Here is an 18,770-nt window from a genome sequence, read left to right as displayed (position 1 = left end):
GGGAGCCCGACGTGGGATTCGATCCCGGGTCTCCAGGATCGCGCCCTGGGCCAAAGGCAGGCGCCAAACCGCTGCGCCACCCAGGGATCCCAACTTCACTCTTTTCTAAAAGCATAACAATTTCACCACAAAAATACAACTATTACTTAAGAAGACTACAAATGGAACACATACTTCAATAGAATGGGCTGGAAAACTTCAACTTGTACAACTGTCAGGGTAGGTAGGATGCTTAGTTGCATCAACTAGCTTTTTGCTTTTTTTTTTTTGGTTCATGGATCTTTGTTAAAAACTCCTCATCCAAGCCTCCCCCAATTGCTTTAATATTAGCTTAGTGACACCAATTTACCTTGCACCTATAAAATATGATAATAAAAATAAATATAATGGTAATGATAATGATACCCCTTTTATTGAATGTTATGTGTATATTAAGTGTTATAGTAGGCAATTTTTAATTCATTTTAAACGATTCCTCTAGTCCATGAAGCTACTATATATAAAGTTATATGGTTGGCGTTGTGGTGAAAAAAAGAAGATGGAGGGAAGGAAAATATGGAGGAAAGGAGGCAGAGAGGGAAGTAAAAAACTAAAATTAAAACATCATCTGTACCTTTACAGAGCTAATGGTTTGGGAAAGGGAATGTGGGGAACGTCTATCAATTCTGCTCATAGCATGTGTTACAGAGACTTTTAGTTCTTGTCCTATTTAAGGAAACTGAAACTGGAAATTATAGTTTATATGTATAAAATGTATACAAGAGTGATTTCTGGAAGAAATTCAATCAGCAGACCAATATTCAAGAAAAGCCTTAGGTCTACACCAAAAGTTTGACAAATATATTTATATGTTTGAGACCATCAGAACATATTTAAGAGAGGTATGAATTTTTAGGATTTTTTTCTGTTTAATATATCTTAAAAAACAATCAACTGATCTGTAGTCCTCATCCATAAAGGGGGTGTCTCTGCTACACTGAACTAGGTCACCTAACCAGTATGTGCCAGCCGTATAATTTACCCTAAATTGATCTAACTCCAAACTTCAAGATTTCCCATCATTAGATAAACATATGAACATTCTATGATCTATCTATCATCTATCTATCTATCTATCTATCTATCTATCTATCTATCTATCATCTATCTCTACAGCTAAATGAACAGTTTGCAATGTTTCTGAACACAGTGGGGGCTCCAAAAAAGAAGGAAGCAACTGTGGGCATGTGAAAATGAGTCCTGCTTAGTTTCCAATCTTGGGGTACCTGACAAATAATACATGGTGACAGGACATGGGCTTCAAAGGAAAGAGTGCTTTACAGTCCTTTGTTTCCCTAGTCCTACTCTGTCACCTTTAGAAAGGTTTAGAAATCTTTTATTCCTCAAATTCTCTTTTGAATCTATGGCTCTCATCACTCTTGAGAGCTATCAGTGCCTTTCAAAGACCAGATTTTCTTTCCCAGTATTCTGTGCAGCAAGAAGCCACTGAGAATCAGTCATGCCACAGCCTGTGCTGGGTACCAGGGAAGAAGAAATGAAGGGGCTTGGGATCTTATGCTGGGGAGCTTAATGAGCACTGGTGTATTACAAGAGATGCAAACAACGGGAAGAGTTCTTCTCTGGAAGAAGGTGGTTTGTAAATCACCAAATACTTATTTTGTGCCTACTATGCACCAGGGAATGTTCTAGGCACTCTATCAACCACAAAGGAGAACATCTACCATTCATTCACTCAGGTTACATTCATTAATAAGTCAGTTCACTTATGAGTGCTTCATTAAATAGTAAAGAAACCAAAAGAGTGATTCCTTTACTTGACAATGTGTCGATTTTATTGACAAATGATATGCACATCATTTGTTCATTTGGGGAACAGTATGTCCTAGAAAAATAGGATAGGACACTGACATTCTCCTGGTTCCAGATGAAGTTTTCATCAGCTCTCAGCAGAAGTATTGGCCTAATATTGACCATCACATGAAAGTGGGAAAGATTTCCACTTATCCTTAAATTGTTCTTCCTGCATATGTTGGTTTTATTTAGCTTTTAAAATTATTTAGATAGCTAATATTTACTAGAATTGTAGCACACTAGGTATTTCACACTGATTCCATTAATTCAAATGACCATAATCTTTTTAGGTTGGTATTATTAGTATCTTTGGTTTGCGAGAGAGGAAATGGAGTCTCAGAAAGTCTACTAGATTGCCCAGTTTCAGTTAATCGTTCAGTCAATAAGTGGTAGCGGTAGATTTCAAACCAGGCAATTTGGCTCCAAAACCCAAGCTTATAATTATTGTACCATTATGCTTACCCCAAAGGCAGCTCTCCACCCACACCATTTCTTATGAGGAATAAAATTTACTAAATAAGAATGATTCTTCAATTATGTTTTTCAATGCTATAGTCTTCTTTGACATATAAAAATCTGGTAATAGCTGGCCTAAAATGCCTGGGCTGCAAGGCTAGAGAAAACATAGAATGAAGCTTGGAAAGAAAGAAACTTGCCCGTGGTCAGGACATTTAATCTTTTGCCCAGAATACCTGAAATTCCAGCAGCCATCATGGTCACACAGCTAACACCCCTGGGCAAGGAGCTTTCAGGCAGGGATTGGATAATAATTGAAATGGAAGATGCTTGTAATTATCTGCATGATTTTGAGCTTTCAAGTTCAATTCCACCAACACTGCATCATAAAACTAGGGCATTTATTATGTGTTTATAGCAAAAGAAATGGCTCTGAATAAAGCACCACCACATTCACGATTATATTGAGCTACCGTGAGGACTCAGAGCAAACACCAACTTCATCGGCTCATGCCATGATCAACAGCAATTCATAAACACTGACCACCACTGAATATATTCATCTTTACTGAGAAAGTCCAGAAAATAAAGATTCAAATTATGACAAGGGAAGAAAGGGTGGCTTGGGGAGGAGTTTGTGTTAGAAGGAAGTTTTTACCTTCCTTAAAAAAAAAGTTCCAAGTATTTTACAAAAAGCAAGTGTTTGTGTGTTAGTTGCGTAAATTAGATTTTAGTTTTCAGAAAATTGAATCTATTTGTTACTTCATCAAATGTTGATTGAGTATCTAATGTGTCAGGCATTCGGACTGTCATGATTCAGCAGTGGATAGGATTCAAAGGAAAATAAACTCAACACCTCCCATAGTCCAGAGAAGGGCACAGGGCGGTATTTAAAGACCTAGCCTCTGGCACTAGCTTACCTGGGTTCAAATTCCAGCCTCAGAAGTGATTAGCTGTGTGGCTTTGTTCAGAATACTTATCTTCTAATTTCCTCATCTGAAATATGAGAGCAATACTAGCACCTACGCCACATAAAATGTTAGCGAAAATTATAGAGCGTTCATGTGTGTCAATGGCTTAGAATAGCCCTTTTGGTACTTGCTAAGTTCCACATCAGTTTTGGTATTATTAGTTATATGGATAATTCTTTCCCATAGGCTCTTTCTCTACATAGACAAAAAGGCACTAATAACTATGTAGATGGATACAGAATATTATATGATCATGTCAGTGTAGAGCTTTTCACAGACCTGAAATAAAATAACAAAAACACAATACTTTTTTTTTTTTTTTTTGGTGGTGGTGGTGGTGGTGGTGTTGCGTGGACAAGGACACAGGCCCCGGACACAGATTGCCTGGGTGGAATATTACCTTTACTACTTCCTATCAATATTAGCTTAGGTGAATTAACTTTTCTTTCTGTGTCTCAATATGGGGAATGCCATATAGAAAATATTAGGTGTTAGCTATTATATTATCATATTTTCTTTATATATTATAAATTCTTATTTCCAAATGGTTACAGAATTCCAATATTTTTGTTTTCACTAGAATAAGAAAAAAATATTTATATTTGTGCAGAATTTAAAGTTACTTACCTTAGCAATAAACATGACAAACCATCTGCTATAAATTATTATTTTCATAAAGAACATGCTAGTTTTATGATAGCCTTTGGCTACAGAGTTCTTGCCTATGACCACATACTAGTTCAGAGTATGGTGGGGGTGGAAGTGAGGGCAGGCCCACTTTTTGAGTATCTCCTACGTGCAAAGTGGCACAATGGCTATTTCTTCCAAGACTTGGAATGCTCCTGGAAAGTGCATATTATCATCTTGTTCATTAACTGATGGCAAAACTAAAGTTCAAGAAATTCAATTCAACCTAGCCAGAATAAAAAAAAAAAAAAAAGAACAAGATTTAAATGCTGGTCATTCTAACTAAAATTTCTGTTTCCACTTTTGTTCTATAATTCTAAGCAAGGTTCAACTCCACAAAGAGATTCAGGGAGGAACATAAAGAGAAAGAAAATGGTCCAAAGAGAAAGAAAAAGCCTGAGAAATAGAAGAGGCTCATACCTCTTCACTTTTGCATGGAGGGTCTTAGCGTATGTAAAATATCAGAAATAAGAAATGCAAAAGCAGAAACTCACTCTGAAAAAAAACAGAAGTACAACACAAAACAATTCACATGAAAATGAGTATGAAGACATAAAGGAGAGATGTAAAAAAAAAAGATTAAAAGAGACATCAGCTACAGACCTTTCTGAGCACAAACATCGTACAAATTGGAAGATTTCAGATATCTCAGAAAACAAAGAAGCCTGATTGAAGCTCTCTCTGCCCCAGGATGACACAGAGGCCAACAAGTGCATTAACTCTCCTTAAAAGCAGCTCCAAACTACAAAAGAAACACTGTTCAAAGACAAAATAAAAATTCAGGGACTTATCCTAGGGAACAACAAATGGAATGACAGAGAGAAGGATCTCCATCCTCTTCTGTGGTTCAGGGACATGGCTTCAGGGGGCCATCTGCTGCCCTTCACCTTTAGAGTGACAAGGAATGCAAACATCCATAGCAGGAAGAAACAGGTTGGTCTTCTGTAAGGTAGTCCAGACCAAAGCTCTGGTTTTCTCTTAAAGTAATACTTCATAAGCTACAACTATGAATACTCCGAATAAAGAAGCAATTCAATTTTGTTATTGCAATACTTTTTTAAGTTTTTATTTAAATTCCAGTTAACATACACTGTAATATTAGTTTCAGGTATACAATTTAGTGATTCAACACTTATATACAACACCTGGTGCTCATCATGACACATGCATCCCTTAATTCCCACAATTCTATTTAACCCATCCCTCCCAGCCGGTAACCCTTATTTTGTTTGCTATAGTTAAGAGTCTGTTTCTTGGTTTGCCTCACTCTCTCTTCTTCTTTTTCCCTATCGCAATATTTTTTTAAAGACTTTATTTATTTGGGAGGTTGAGAGAGAGAGAGAGAGAATGAGCAGGGAGAGGGGCAAAGGGAGAAGCAGACTCCCCACTGACCCAGGAGCCTGATGCGGTGCTCGATCTCGGGACTCCGGGATCATGACCTGAGCTGAAGGCTGACTCTTATCCAACTGAGCCACCCAGGTGCCCCGCAATATTTTTAAAAATGCAAACAGAAAGGCTGGGCATTTTCCTACTGATTTTAATCTAAATAAAAATACTTTGATGCATGCTATTGTATGATAATACACATCCTTAATTCCTATATGTTTTTTTCTCTAACTCTGAAAGTCTTGCAAACTGGAGATGGGATTCCAGAAGCCTTCCTAGAGTTTTGCCACTCATATAGATAGGCTATTCCTTAGCTGTATAGATGCAAGAGATGAACTTCTTGGCCTATTTATTAGTGAAGTATGGTACATCACGAGTGCTAGAACTCATGATGGCCCAAACTGGATTTCATCTAAGAGACTTCAGACTTTCCATGAAGCACAAGATTGGCACCTTACTTGAATGTACTTTCCCTGGAACTGGTGCTCAAAAGGTTGGCAGATGTAGACTGCTTGATGACCTACCTTCTCGACAGATCCCGATGAGTGGTAGAAAACAGGGACCACTGACTGCTAAAGTCATGAAGGGGATTATAGTCAACCATTTATTAAAAGCCTAGAGATGGTGATGTTTAAGGCACACTTAGTTATCACTGAAAAGACAGCTATAATTCTAAAGGAGAACTAACAACTAGAAAGATAGCCCATGTGTACCAGAAGGGGTTTGAACTCTGATCTAAGGATTCTGAATTTTATCCTAGACAATTGAGAGCCACTGAAATTTTTGGAGCAAGAGAGTGGCAACAGGAAGAAAGGTACAGTGTGGAAAGTTTATGTAGTGCTATGTACGAAGAGACTGATAGGCAAGAATGTCCATCAGGTGGCTTTTGATGGTTGATTAATCCAATGCTCTAAGTCCTCTTGTCTCTGTTTTCCTAGCATACCTACCTGTTGCAATTCCAATCTGAATAAATCCAATAGCCTTATCTCCCTGGATTTACACACAGAGTATTAATTTAAAGGTGTTGCCTTGGTATTATATTTACTTAGCATTCTTTCATTATCAGTTTAGCCAATTGTATGCCACCCTAATGATCACCAACCCCTACTGGGCCATCCTATATGCTCCACTGATCACATCATTCTCCTAAACTCATCTTTTATTGTTAAAGTTCCAAAGTTCAGGCCTGAGTCCTAGGCTTTTTCTCTTCTGGCTCCACATCCTTTCTTTTGGAACATTTGCATTCATGCCTCCAGCTTAAATTGTCACCAATGTTAAAAGGACTCACATGTTTATATTTTCAGCAGACTTGTCCTTTATTCTCTAGACTTAACTCTGTAGTTGGGATCTTCAGGTAGGTGTTTCAAAGTTATCCCAAACTCAACCTGTCTGAATGTCAAGTGAGGATTGATAACTGATGCTGCCTCACCCCATTCCTACCCGAAAAACCTTCAGTGGCCTCCTGTATGCCCTTAGCTCAGTGAGTGTTTATGTAGTGTTTGAACCAAAACCCAGGAGTCATCTTGGCCCCTTACTTTCCTTTGCTCTCATATTTGATCTCTTGGCGATCCCTACCACTTCTTATTCCAGGTACCTTCTTTCTTAGCCTTCTCACCTGGCCTGCTTCTATTTCAGCTCAATTTTTACTATCTCAAAAAAGTGTCTTAATGTTCTTAACTATGTCCTTTATCCGTATTTTAAAAATTCACAGAATCAATTTGATTGGCAATTGCAAATTATGTAGACCAAAGGAGAGGACAGCAAGGAAATCACTATCTGGAGATACAGGCTAAGGCATAAGATACAGGCTTAATCCAGAAATGCAAATCTGCCAGGGTTGCTAACACCAGAGACTAGTGAGCAGAGAATATATGGAAAGAAAACAGGAGAGTTCAGGTTTGAACATTGGGGAACATACCCATTTGGATATGGGGCAGACAGAAGGAGAGAATGAAGAGCAGGTTAGGGGCAAGCAAAAGAGTGACCACATGCATTTATTAAACTAATCAAAATTTTACCTAGGTTAAATGGATGACAGCATACCTTTAATTTATTTTTGGTGGCTGCCTAAATATTATTTCTCAACTGAGCTTGTGAAGCAATCAACATGTGGAACCAGTGTCTCTAATGCCAGTTTTACTTTTGAGTAGGTATAGTACTTCAGCTTCACTGTCTATGATCAGATCCTCTTCTACTTTGAAGGGTCATTAACTCTATTTTACAAAAGACAAAATAAGGATGAGAGAAGTTCAGTCATGTGCCCCAGGTCACAAAGGCAATGAGTGATGGGGCAAGAATTAGAACTCAGAACTCCGATCTGTGCAACCTCACTGCCAGCTATGCACCAGTACAGCAGACTCTCAAAGGACGAGACCCACCAAGCACTGCTCCCTGCACCCTCAGTGGTCCTGGGAGTGCCCAAAGTGACACATTCAGGCCAGGCTGAAGTTCTCAAAGCAATGTGATGCTGAATTAGCAGTCAAGGATGCTTGTTCTAGGCAGGTCCTGAAAACAATCCCTTTTTGATAAAAACTGACCATTATGTTTTGGTTTATCATATTAAGATACTGCAACCAATAGGACTGACACCACCCAGTGTAGAGACCCAGCTATAGCCTCATTCTTCTATGACAATGTGGTTTACTGAGAGTGAGATGCAGAAGTCCCAGGTGTTGCAGACGCTTTGAAGGTGCAAGGCACTGAAGCATGATAGGTTTGCAAGGTGCTTATGAGGACTTCAGGGCATGGGGGCCATGGAATGGCAAGAAACGAATCTGACAAACTGATGGGGAGGCTGTGACCTCAGACTCATTACAAAATCAAGTCACTCTCCACCTAAAAGGGAAACCTGGAACTTGGGCATATTTCCCACCAGAGGTGGAATTACAGTGCAGAGAATGAAGCTGAAACTTCAGGGCCCGTTTCTTGCATGATCCCTTGGGAATGCTAGGGGTTGATGGGACATGCAGACTGTTCTGGATGAAGAGGTGAAGCCAGGTTACAAATGGAAACATTCTATGTAAGCATTTTTTAAATACATTGCTTACAAAGATTGCAAAAAGGAGACCTGGATCACCAAATCTCCAGTAACTAGTCGGAATTTCTTTTAATGTTTTAAAATTTGCATTCTTTTCTTAAAAAGGGCCACAGAATTGTATAAGCTTTAGGATCCACAAGGGAAAAGCTTTGTTTTGTGGGTCCTGGGGCTTATGACCTTAAGTTTCTCTTCAGTTTTATAGTGAATATGTTTTTTAATATTATTGCTAGAATATTAATAAATAAGCTGAGGGAAGAAGGTAATGATGGGAGCCACACAGTGGGAGTCTACAGTTTGCAGGAACAATAGGCATTATTTTTTAAAAATATTTACTTATTTGAGAGAGAGAAAGGGCAAGGGACTGGGGGAGGGGCAGAGGGAGAGAATTTTCAAGCAGACTCCTTGCTGAGCATGGAACCCAACATGAAGCTTTATCTCATGACCCATGAGGTCATAACCTGAACCCAAACCAAGAGTCTGATACTCCAATGACCAAGCCACTCAGGCACCCCAGGAACAATAGGTGTTCTATCCCAAATCTCTACAACCATGAATGCCCATTTGGGTACATAAAGAACAGAATCAGAGAGCAAGAATTACCGGATTAACTAATAATGACAAGAATTATTCTATCTTTAACAATTTGTATGCAATCTTGAGCAAAGTGAGTCTATGTGTGTGGTGTGTATGTATGTGTATGTTTATATTGTGTGTGTTTGTATTTAGTGAGTGCATGTGTTTGCTCTGTGTCTGCATTTGTGTTGTGTTTATGTGTGTTTGTGCTCTGAGCTATAGAGTGGAGGCTAAGAAGCATATTTGCTGATTTGTGAAAGAAATATAAAGACAGAGAGACATAAACAGATGTGAAAAACCAGAGCAAAGAGATAGAGAAAGGGAGAAATGGCGAATAATGAGAAGCAAGAATGGGAAGAAAGCAGGGACAACAAGGGACACAAGATTTTTTCCAATCACTAGAAGAAAGGTTGTCTTGATGCCTTTGGAAAATAAAGATAGTAACCTAAAAAAATCTTGTGGCCATCCTGACAAAGTGACTCTCAGTCAAGTAATCTTTAATTGGAAAAGTCTCCTCTTGTCACCTCAGCTCCAAAAGGGGAGGGGGGGAGTAAGAAGCCATATGTTCCAATCCTTTGATTCTTGTTTCACATTTTTGATAAATGTGTCTCATAGGGGCCATTTCTGCCAATGGCAAACTTTCTTTATGCTTCAGAATCTGCCTTCCAGCAGTCACATAAAATCTCACCACTACAAATTGCCAGGGAGCTCTGGAGTTCTGAAGTAAATAAACCAGAATTGGTAGGGAGTTGAGATAGCAAAATTAAACTGAAGAGCCAGGAAAATAAAGTACCAAAAGTCCACTCTTTGTTCAACTCAAGGAAATCGTTATCATTAGAAAATTGTACATTACCTCCAAGACAAATAACACTTATTACTGGGAATAATCTCCAAATATCTCAATTTCACAATCACTTTATTATTCCTGATTATTTTTACTGTTATTATCGCTATCATAAATAGCTGACTAGACCAAGTTATTCATTTTCATTTTTATTCATTACTAAATCTCCATAATAACTTCTCCATATTTATATGATGCTGGACTTTCAACCTGCAACATTATGTATCTGGGTCAAGAAGACACATCACTGATTCTAGTAACACCAATACCTGATGTTGTCATGACAATTTACAGGTGGTGGAGAAGAGAAAGGGGAGCTCTGGCCAATTTCTTGAGCACTTGACTTATTTGAATAACAGTTCAGAGATGGGAAACAGCACAGCTTAACCTTTAATTCATGTCCTTCCAGTTCTGGACCCATCACCAACAGCATGATGCTAAACTGCCACGAGATCATAGAGTCTATCTATCGTGTCAAAGTAGACATAGTTTCCAAATTCATAATCTCGACCCTTTAATTATGACAGGATAATTTTACTTCACTCACCCTTAAGCCACCAGAGTTTTTGAGAACACCTGGCATATGAAAGACACTCAGTACTCTCGTATCCTGATTGAATTATTCAGTGGCTAGAAAAGCTTCTGATGGTGGTTCAGTGCTCTTCCAGTATCTAGGCAGAGCATGGGAACTTGGTCTTAAATATCAACTTATAGATATTTCCTGTTTGTTTTAGTCATTCCCAGCAGAAGATACATCAAGATATTAAGACTGCAGTGCTTACAATTTTAAAACTAGTACAAATTTGGCTATGTTCCTATCAAGAAAATGTGCTAACAACATGCAGTCTTATGACCCCTCAGTGAAAATGCAGACTTGACTCATCCAGGTCAACTCTTTATGTCTCTTGATAATCTGACTGATTACAAAATACCAAATATGTCAAAAATCTAGGAATCGAGACATATAATGGAATCAGAACAGTGGAACCACACAATGAAGCACATTAGCCACATCCAGGATCATTTAGCATAGTTATTCTTATCCTCTTGTAGTACCGACAAAGCCAACTATATTATAAACAATTTTGAGTTTCTAGAGAATCTGTTTTTTTTTTTTTTTTTTTTTTTTTTAGTCATTCTACAAGAAGTTAGTTTGTTACTAACAAGTGGCTTGCAAATGGAAGTAAAGGCAAGCAGGCACACAAGTCTTAGTAAAGAGAAAGAAAGAGAGAGGAAGGAAGGGAAGAAAGAAGGATGCTAGAAAGAGAGAGGGAAAGAAGGAAAGAAGGAAAGAAAAGAAAAGAAAAGAAGAAAGAAGAAAGAAGAAACAAGCAAGCAGAAGCAGAAAAAGAAAAAAAAAGCGAAAAAAGGCTCCCCCCTCCGCCCACCCAAAGTGACTAGCGCCCTCATAAACTCCAGCCCCCCCCTCCGCCTCCCTCCCCTCCCTCCTCCCTCTCCCTCCCCACTCCCAGAAGAAAGAAAGAAAGAAAGAAAGAAAGAAAGAAAGAAAGAAAGAAAGAAAGAAAGAAAGAAAAGAAAGAAAGAAAGAAAAGTTGCTTGGATATTTCACTTCCTTAATTTCTCATAAAGAACTGCAGAGGGAAAAAAAACAAACAAAAAAGATACAAATTTAGGTCCTATACTAATTTTATTAATGTATTCCCATTGCCTAGCAAGTGTCTGCAATTAGTCTGTGTACGTGTACCTATATACATATAAATATTAAATCCCCCAGCATGTCACAACCGTAATGCCACTTAAAGTCCTTCTTGCAATGAGTTAGGACTTGGTTGGACCATTAAGCTTGCCAATGATGCTGAGGTCTGTCTTCCCAAATTCAGAGCAATGTTGAGAAGCAGCCACATGACAGCAGCCTGACCCTGTGCAAGGAGCGAGACTGATGTGGCCCTGCCCAGGTGCCACAGGCCCTTAGTGATACCCTTTTCTCAAGTCTCCCTTTCTAAAACAATTTTGTCTTCTCTTTTGAGATTCTCTCAGGCTCATGAGTTAGACAAAAATGGTGCTTAGGGTTAAAGGATTTTAAGCAGCACACAAAAGAGCCTGTTAGAGCCCATGGACACCGTGGGCTGAGGCGTCCGCTGCTAAGAAATCTAAGCCACAGCTGGAAAGCAACTTTAGCATCAGATCATTGGTCCTGCTCCTTGTGTGTGTGTGTGTGTGGTGGGGGGGGGGGGGGGGACAGCATTCTTCATGTCTGCCATGGACCTGAGGCATTAAAGGGCCACTTCTGGGCTGTGTTTATACTTAAAACTTTGATATTGCCCCAGGGCTGGTGCATGTTTTTGTAGAAAGACAAAAATCTCTGCGTGCCATAAAGGAAGGAGTTGGCCATGAGAAGTCTGCCAACTTCCTTTGGGCCTTAGGCTATGCTTTGACCACTCCTGAGTTCACAGGATTGCAGTCCCTCTTTTCCATGTCAGCGCTGGAACCCAAGGTGAGGAGACTGGACAGAGAGGCAGGCGCACTCTGCTCTGGACTCCAGTCTTCTGAGCACAGAACTCTGCTGCTTTTTACTTAAATCTGGCACTGTTGAACCTCCCACCAATGTAAAAAATGTCTGCCTAGAGTAACTGTTGCATAAAAGTTTTATATGATTTACAAGAGCCTCACTAAACTGTGCATTTATTATGTATTGTACATTTGTTAAGCCAATCCACAAATATATATTAGCATATTCAAGCGAAGAAAAAGGATGAGTGTATGGCTTGAGTATTGAGAATAAGATGTGGTGTAATTGGCCTCTGGAAAAGCAAACTGAGTTAACAGGAAGCCACTGATGGGTTTTAATGGTCCAGAGTGAAAGGCGATGGCTTGAGGTACACATCAGATGTGTAGTTTGAAAAGAAGTAGAGAGATGATCAAAAGGATTAAACAAATGGCAATACCACGTTGGAAATTATCCAGCGTCAGTCCATCAAATTATAAATGGTAACTCTGGCTATTATGGTGGAAACAAAGATAAAAGGAAATGGATAGATCTGACAGGAAGGCAAATTTTACAAATGCCAAATAAGTAGCATCGGAGAAGAGGCTCGGGCTTTTGGCCTATTGAGGTTGATGGGGACAGTGTGCTACTCTGAGAGGTGAACAATGGAAGAGAAGCACCTTAAATGGGGTAATTGGGATGTCGGTTATCAAAAGGTTGAATTTAACGTGCTAATGAGACACTCAAGGGAAGAAGTGATGAAAGGCTAGACCGTATGGGAGAGTTTGAGCTCTAGGTAAAAATTTTGGACATCTTGGGCACATCAGTGCTAAAAGAATATCAAGGAGAACTCAACATGTGATGGCAAGAGAAGAAGCAGCTGAGCTTGCAGATATGATCACAAAGAAGTACCAGGCAGTAGGATGAAAGCCAGCAGGGTGCAACAGCAGTGATGCCCAGAGGAAAAGAAAGTTACAACAGACAGAGGGTCAAATATCACTGAGGTTTCAAGTGAGATGAGCGCCCAAACATGGCCTTTATTCTCTGGTATGGAATACCAAAGGCACCAACACATTGTCTTGATGGACTCAGAAATCGAAGAGAGAGAAGGAAAAAGAAAATGAAAATTTGGGGGCCACGGCCTGGGATACAAAAGAAGGAATCAAGGAACTAGAGGTGCTCACTAAGGTTAATAAAAGCAGATCAGGGCAGGTGTAATTGCAAAAGTCAGTCAGGAGAAGATGAGGTTCCCCGAGAGCAGAGCAGCTGAATTAGGATGGAGGTAACAATCTGGTCCAGGGTGTGACGATGCAAGTGGGTGGATACGATGGGAGAGAGGAAAAAGCAAAACAGCTCTTGGAGATGAGTCTGTCAAGGCCATGGTGTAGAATCCAAGTAACAGCAACATTTTAATAAAATATTGGGTGTGAAATACCCATTTTAATAAAATAGTGGGTGTGAAAACCCTTCTGTTGACAATAATCAGGACAGGGTTAATTGTGCTTTATTGTATCTCAAAGGAGACTATTTTGTTCTTTAAGGACTGAAGATGCAAATGCTGTTGAAAGCCAGTGGGTTAAGCAGCAGGACACCAAACCCACTTTCAGACAGCAGGGTGCATAGGGGAAGAACACGAAAACCTCATGAACATAGAAACCTTCTCTGGAGAAAGACAGTGGGCAGTGCAGTCAGGTTTTAGGAAGGCAGGGAGGTGGAGCAACATTGAGGGGAAACCATAGCTGAGAATGGGGGCGGAAGGTACCTGTGAAACATGGAGACACTGTTCCAGGCCTCCTAGCACATGCCTTTGGGAGAAAGAAAAGGGAGTGGAGGTCAAGGAGAGCAGTTAGAAACTACGGCTCAGGCTGTGGAGGACTGATGCAAATGGGGGCATGCTCCAAACACACCGAGCATTCTGCTATAAAAAATGAATAGAGAGAACAGGTTGTATGAGTCTCAGGTGCCTCTGCACCTCAGGGCTTTGGCGCCCTTGGCAGCAGGTTCTGACCATGGCTGGTGTCTTCACCACCGTGGGAAGAAAGCACAGGGATGCGCTGGGGCAGCTCCGGGGTGATGGTCCCCCCTTGAGACCACTGCTTACACATGCCCATCACGTCCTCTGTTGAGAAGCTGGGCAAGTTATGGAAGAGATTATATCAAACTTTATGAGTTCCTGGGCCCCCTGAAGACCATCCATCCATAAACCCCAACTTAATTACCACAGTCCACCTTATTACGGCTAAACCCCAAGCTGTTTAACTTTGTTGCTAATATGCTCACTTTAAATAGCTTGTGCCTAGTGGGCTTGGGACACATTCCCAGCAATAATTAATCTGGATGAAACCAATCCTCCTTTCCATTAATTAAGGAATGCCTTGTCCCCCCAAATTAAAAGAAAATCTTCATTAGCAAATTGTTACTAATCCACTACTGATGAAAAAGCAAGCTTGGGAGTGTGTATCTCAAACGTTTCATAGGTTATTGGATTTACTGGCAGGTGGTGTTTTATTTATTTATTTCTTTAAATCATCTGGTATTTAAAGGGACTGATGGCTAGGATGAGACTACACAACGGAGAGGTGGCAACGCAGAGAATAATGACAAAAACGTTCTGACGTTATCATTTATAGCACTTAGTAGCCCAAAGACTGAAGCAGCACCAGTACGATTGTTTTCCTGCGATGACATATATAATGGCCAGAAAACACTCATTTAGAAGTATGGCTGTAAGTTAAGGGGTCAGAGAACAGTGGAGTGGAGCACACCTCATGTGGCAGTGCAGCCTGGGGCATTGCAGCCCCACCACAGCACTGGGGCGGCAGGTAGCAGGCATCCCGTGGGTCAGAACAAGGGCAACCGGTCGATGACCTGAGCTTCCATGGAAGGTTTCCATTCACTGAGGTCAGTGACCTCGGAGGTCAGTTGGCTTGGATGTGTGTCCCGGTCCCAGGAAGCCTTCTCACCATTGATTTTCCAAAGTCCAGATAGGATCTGGGTGCGGAAGGCTTGCTATAAACATATCCATTCCTGGTGGCCGACCTGGAGCACGCGATGGACAGACTGCCTCCTCAGGTGACCTCACCCAGACCCCGCAATGCTAATGTCTGTGGTGACAGTGCCACTGTCCTCCTCTGGCAAGAAAGCTCTCCCTAAAGCTGCAAGCCCACGACAAGCTGCTGACATCCCCAGAGGTCTCCCTGGGTTTTCAGAGTCAGCAGATGCCCTCTTGCCCACGGTTAATGGACTGAGATAGGACCAGCTGAGCACTCAGAGCTTCCTTTCATCCTCTGCCAACTCCTGCTAAGACATGAGACCTGGATGTGGGCCTGGGGGACTCAGACCCTGAGAGCTTACTGGTTTCCCTCACACCCCTGCTCCCCACAGCCCTTTCTGGGTTCATACTCTACACCATGGCTTTTTCTGTTCTTCTCCCACCAAAATTTCAATCCTCGTTGACTCTTGCACCTCAACACCTGGCATCCCCAGTGACAGATGGACTCGAACACACCTCAGTCCCTGCTCAGGCTCATTCCCTGCTCAGGCTCCCTCGTCCCCATCCTAGTAGGACAGGGGAAACCTTCCCCATTCATGCGCTGGGTGATGACTTTGCTCCAGTTCATTGTCTCTTGGAATCTCAATTTTTATTTTTATTTTTTTAAGATTTACTTATTAGAGAGAGAGAAAGACAGACAGAGAGAGAAACCAGGGAGGGGGTAGGAGAGAGAAAATCCTGAAGCAGACTCCCCACTGAGCACAGGGTTCCATGTAGGGCTTGACTCCAGTACCCTGAGATCATGACCTGAGCCAAAATCAAGAGTCAGCTGCTTAACCGATAGAGCCACCCAGGCACCCTAGGAAACTCAGTTTTTAATTGGGATAGTTGTTCCTATCTCATTAGAGATGGCTAGTTATCTATCCAATATCCTCCCCTCCCCTTTGGTAAGAGAACATGATATTCCATTTGGAACGGCAATGAGCACAACTAAGAAATTACAGATAGAAGTTGTGACATGGGGCTTCAAGAAAAGCTTTCCTCACCCCATCTTAGACTTTCATTCCTCCTCTCTGAGATGCAGATGGGATAGCTGGAGCTTTAATAGCTGTCTTGTGACCTTGAGGGTGGAAGCCATGTGCTAGAGAGGGCAAGGCATAAAGTTTAAAGGTATTTGTGACCTCAGTGACTTTATGGAGCTCTCATAGTGCTCTGGACTCTCATCTCAGGTCCTTCTGTGGTCTGTAAATAAGAAGGAAACACATCTCTAGCCTGCCTAACATCTCTGGTCAAGTTACAAGTATCTAAATAATATGTTTCCCACCAGTGATGGGATAAGCTTAAACTCGTGAGCATATATGAAGACTCTAAGGTAGTGGTGGGGACATTGGCTCTCTGCACATGTCCGTTTCCTTGTCCTGTACTTTTTGGTGGGCTTTTCTGAATCCATTATGTAGCCATTTGAACTGTGACTGACTCTGTCTCTGATAATAAGAGTTGAAGCTGTTCCCATGAGTGGTTTTGAGACTAATGCCTTGATAATTTCAAGGACTGGCTTTGTGTTTGTGGGTCTTTTAGACGTTAGGATACCCCAGGCCTCCTCTTAATTATAAGTACAATCTGTGAAGTGGCTCATGTGTATTTGTGAATTTAAAAAAATGTCTTTTAGAGCCTTGCTGGTGGCTTTCAAAGTTTTCTAAAGCAGAGCATGATTATGTCTGATGGACAACCAACCATCAGCCTGCAGGGTACCCCTTGCTACCCCTCACCCCACTTTATGTGTTCCTTTGCATTCACATATCAAAGTCGCTTCAAAAAAATAATAAAAGAGATGAAAGAAAAGAGAAGAGGCAGCCATGGCAGCTCAGAATGCAGGTCTATTATTTTAGAAACAGAACTATGTAGGTACAGTAAGTACGACATCAATATTGCCAGTGACATCAGCCACATTTGGCTTTGTGCTCTCTTCCCTGGCTTTTAAGAGCCTGATGTAATAAGGGTGTGGCAAAGAGGGGGTGTTTATGCTCCAAATATTCCACAAAATGTCACCTCAGCAGATGGAAAAACTAGCCCCAATTGCTGGTGAACCTTCTGTACATCTGTGCATGTTAGTTCAGAGGCATACAGCTTCAGTGACCCGGGGGTTCCTGTTTCATGCTCTTATTTGGATCACCTCTTCTTGCTTCTTATTGCAGACAGGCATTTAGTGAGTGTACGTGGACTGGTTGGGGTTGCAGTTTATTCATTTCCATACCACTTCAATAGGCCACTGTGACTCTCTCTCAGACCTGCATTCCTAAATACACCAGGTACAATGGCCCGAACTCTGGATAGAGACTTAAAATTATTGAACCCCTGTCCAACACACCCACACCTACCCTCCACACACACACATACCCAGAGTTGTGTAAGTTGTGAAGATCCTTCTTCCTATAACTCCTAGAATTGTCTGAGTACAATTAAAGGTAAACAGAATTGCCAGCTGAATCAAATGCAAAATTTTTCATAGAGCTGCTGCTACTGCTTGCCCAGTGATTGTTGCTGTGCCCTGGAGATCCCCAGATAAATCTGACATGGTCCTTGTTCTCAAGATGCTTCTAGTCCTGGTATCCCAGAGGAACCATTTCCCTGACTAAGATGGTGTGCTGTAATGCTAGGTAAAGATATGGCCTAAAATTCTTCCTTCATTTTATAGCATTGAAATGTTGGGCAATTCATTTACTCTTTATGATGTTCTGCTTTCTTGTTTGCAAAAAAGAGCTAATCATGAAGATTAAATGAGAATATGAAAATACAGACATACACATATCTACCTAAATATGTATATGTGTTTGTATCCTCACTTAATATCTATCTATATATTTGTTTATATATAATGTTCAAAATAGATATTTTATAATATAGATTTATTTATATGAATGTTTTCTAAGAATATATTATATATATATAAATGGGAATATATATAGGTAATATAGATAGTGTGGATATCATATATATAGTGTGTGTATATATATATATGTATATATATATAGTACCTAATAAGCAGAAAGGCATGTAATTATTTTATTTTATTTTATTTTATTTTATTTTATTTTATTTTATTTTATTTTATTTTATTTTATTTTATTTTATTTTATTTTATTTTATTTTATTTTATTTTATTTTTTTAGGTATGCAATAACTTTAAAACCTACCCCTGTCAAATGGCACAATAATAGGCAGATAAATGAATCAAAATAACTCAAAATGCATCTCCCTTTCTCTCTCTCCATACACACACAGGTGTGTATTCTATATATATAATATCCCCCATATAAAAAAAATTTTTTAAAAGATTTTATTTATTTATTCATGAGAGACACACAGAGAGAAAGGCAGAGACACAGGCAGAGGGAGAAGCAGGCTCCATGCAGGGAGCCTAACATGGGACTTGATCCTGGACCTGGGATCATGCCCTAAGCTAAAGTCAACCACTGAGCCACCCATGGATTCCTAAAAACATCTTTGAATAAAAAAATTATCTTTTA

At 40.3% G+C, this 18,770-nt stretch overlaps 1 protein-coding gene across 7 annotated transcripts in view; it reads right to left on the bottom strand.

The window, feature by feature from the left end:
- The window catches only part of NRG3 (neuregulin 3), a 1,041,408-nt gene that overhangs the window by 286,411 nt on the left and 736,227 nt on the right, over positions 1-18,770 (bottom strand). The gene's annotated exons all lie outside the window — the stretch shown is intronic.

Source organism: Canis lupus, chromosome 4 (assembly GCF_011100685.1).
Source record: "Canis lupus familiaris isolate Mischka breed German Shepherd chromosome 4, alternate assembly UU_Cfam_GSD_1.0, whole genome shotgun sequence".
In the NCBI taxonomy this organism is placed as follows: Eukaryota; Metazoa; Chordata; class Mammalia; order Carnivora; family Canidae; genus Canis; species Canis lupus.
Note: the sequence above shows the minus strand (reverse complement) of the source record. Positions and strands in the feature narration are given on the sequence as shown.